Source organism: Salmo trutta, chromosome 14 (genome assembly GCF_901001165.1).
Source record: "Salmo trutta chromosome 14, fSalTru1.1, whole genome shotgun sequence".
Classification (NCBI taxonomy): Eukaryota; Metazoa; Chordata; class Actinopteri; order Salmoniformes; family Salmonidae; genus Salmo; species Salmo trutta.
The window spans coordinates 15,083,761-15,087,336 of record NC_042970.1 but is presented as its reverse complement, the minus strand read 5'-3'; positions in this window follow the sequence as shown (position 1 = coordinate 15,087,336).

Sequence of the window (3,576 nt, the reverse complement as noted above, 5' to 3'; positions counted from 1 at the left end):
TCAAGGCTTAAAAATCCTTCTTCAGCCTGTGTCCTCCCCTTCGTCTACACTGGTTGAAGTGTATTTAACAAGTGACATCAATAAGGGATCATAGCTTTCACTTGGATTCACCTGGTTAGTCTATGTCATGGAAAGAGCAGGTGTTCTTAATTTTTTGTACGCTCAGTGTATATTGTTGTGTGTTATTCTCCAATCTTATGACAAAAATATAAGATAAAAATAACCATGTTTTCCCTTGTCTTCTGTCTACGTGTGATCAAAAACAATATTAGGCATTTTGATCTGAACAAAATAACCATAATCTTGTGGTGATGACATTACATATTGAACCTTGGCACTGACCTCAGGATGTGCTTGTGAAGGACATGCCTCCTTAACCTCATGCTTCCCAACAGCGTTCCCACACCCTTCACTAAAACTGCTGACTACCAACCCCTCCACCCCCCCCCTCCAGTATCCGATGGAGCTCCAAAATACCTTCTTTGCCCTCCAGCCTCTAAAGAAATCCCTCATCTGCCTGTTTTTTAATGCCTGCCCCCACCTCTAAAAACATGCCTTTGTGCCCCATCCAGATCAGTACGCATTGCACATTCTTTCTGGTTCTATAGGAGGAGTTTTGTAACTCGGTCCTGATGAGCCCATGGAATTCAGATTAAATACACCTCAAGATCCGAGTCCAGCGGAATCTCACACACCAGCCTGCAGAGGGGCAGTGAATTAACTCTCTCCCTGTCACTCGCTCTTGCAGTCTCTCCCTCTCTCTAACACTCACTCAAACACACACACACACTTTAGCACATTCTTATTATTATACACAAATATAGATACTCACATATCCACATAAAGTATTCACAAATACACACACACTCATTTACACATAGAACCAAGATAATTAAACAGACTATTTGTGTACTCTGATTCAACAAATAAGTTTAGCATATGAGTGCTGATTTTACTGGCTTCGGTCAGTTTCAGTGGCAGTTTGGCAGTTCATGATGCTCACTTTCGTGAAATTATGTTTATAATAGATGACTAATCAAATACTTATATGACTTATAGTTCTCATTTATACTGCAGATAGTTGACTGATAGTTGACTAAATGGTTTATAAATGAGTAACAAAGTAACTCAAATCTCCAGTCATGCCCTCTTCTGACTACGTTTTAGATTAAAGCATTTTATTCCATGCTGCAGAGAACTTGTAATTTCAATTGATCTTTTCAATGTAAATATATCACCTTGTTTTGAGCAAGCTGACTCATTTGGCTAACATGCCTTTTTTGGTCATATGGGGTTTTATTTTCTGTAAATTAGTTTTCTCTTCATAACTGTTTGAGTAATTCATTGTTATTCTCAATAACCCATACCTTTATACGTGTAGCCTATAAAGCATTTTCATTATGCGTATGAGTGTTTTCATTTGAAATGTTTTTTATTTTTTATTCTACACTGTAAAAAATAAGAAGATGTTGATTCAACGTACAATTGTATGGCAACCAGCTGCAATAGGATTGTGAGTTTGCTCAATATTTTGGCATATACTGTAGCTGAACCAAAATACATTCTCCAGTTGAATTGTATGTTCACTCAACTTTAGATTTTAGGAGTTGAGTGAACATACAATTCAACTTGAGAATTTATTTGACCTTATTTGCATATTTCCCAGTGTGCCTATTGAGTGATTTGTAGTTACCACCCATGACTGTATTTGTTAGCGACAGACACATATATGTTGTAGTCAATGGTTTTCAGTCTTGTAGCTTTCACCAATTGTGTGTCTAAGTGATATGTTGTTTTTTAAATTAAACTTTTTATGACAGTGCATTACATAATAGATACATAAGGCCTTTCTTTGAGGGCATAGTTACACCCTAACGCAGCAGTTTGAAGCTCCTGGTTTACAGGCCACATCAAGCCTGCAAGTCACATTATGCTGGCTTGCAAAGTGATGTGTAGTTCCTATTGGATAACAGCTAGAGTGAGGATATCCAACAATTGGAACTTTTAATCATGTGCATCCTGCATTCAGAATGACTTCTGGAGTAGGGAAGATTGATTATTAAAAATACCTAAATCATATAAACTGGAATAGCCATCTAAGAACCGGGTGTAATAAGTCCAACTACTAACACATTGGATTGATGTTGTTTGTGTAGCATAAGATGAATCAACCAATCAATGTGCATGCAAAAACACAGGTATTGAAACAAAAAATTCTGAAAATCAACCTGCAATAGAGCATGCTGGGCAATATAATAATGATGGCTGTGGTTTTGAGCAAAAATGAACTTCATTTTTTAATCGGGAGGTGCTTCATTTTTTAATCGGGAGGTGCTGGAACAAAAAGTGAGCGCGAGAGGGGGGTGACTTGTGGAGTACTGAGGTACCGGAACACATGAGGAAAAACCTAACCTTTATAATAAAGCATTGCATTCATTTCATTGCATTTGCGTAGTGGCATAGAGCAGTAGAGTAAAGGCACTTACAGAAGTTGCACACATGGGGTACATTTTTAGTAGCCTAGGGTCTGGAAAAATGTTGGCCTTTTATAAACGCATTTCATACAATTCTACATAATTTTACATGACTGGGGACTTTGTCAGAATCTTTTTTAATACCTCACAAATGATTGAAATGGCAGGCTACTTTGACACTGACAAACTAAGAATCTGAGATCAATAAAAATGACCTTGTCTTGACTCCATCAATAGCCTAGGCCTTGTTGTGTGGAGACAAATATTGTAGGCTACAATATGAGGAGGAAATTATAATCCTAAAAGTGCTTTCCAGTTTCACTGACTCACCCAATGATGAGCAGCTCACTTGCTAGTGATGGCCGGTGAGCTCGTGCCGAAAGCCTATCTCTCTCTCTCGTTTGTAAAACAATATTTGGAAGTTGATCAAATATTTTTGTAGCCTACAGCATAGAGTCTTCTCTTTCCAAACCTGTGTTTTCCCTCGATTGTATTTGAAATATTGTGAAAGGCCTGTTTTGCCTGCCTGCTGTTTTTTCACTGACAGATTTCTTGTTCGTTCCGGACTGTAGGCTATTCCTTGTTATTGGGCTACAATCCACAGCAAGGCAAGCTATTGATCCTCTGTGGCAAAATTATTGGCCTTCCTGGGCTGAAAATCTAATTTTTCACATTGTTTTTTTGTGGAGACAGGAGAATTAAGAGGTAAATCGAATTAACTTTGATCACTTTTATTCTAGTTTTTACAATGCAAAAAATTAACATTATTTTTCATGCCAGGAGAGGTACCGGATATGGCCAAATAGGTTCTGTGACAAAACAGTCCAAAACAGGGAGGTGCCGGATCCTGTTCCGGCAAGATCCGGCTTAAATTAAGCACTGAATTTAGGTCACTTTCAGCAGAGTTTGTTGAGTAAACAAACTTTAACATATTAGCTCGAAATCTTGTTTTGAAGTCCATTCAACTCACAGAATAACGCAGATTAAGTAATTGTTTACGTACAGTGTAGGGCCTATTTTCATGGGATTAACTGTATGAACTGCAGTATTTACAGCTACACTTTTAGAAAACAGAGTTCCAAAGGGGTTCTTCAGCTGTCCC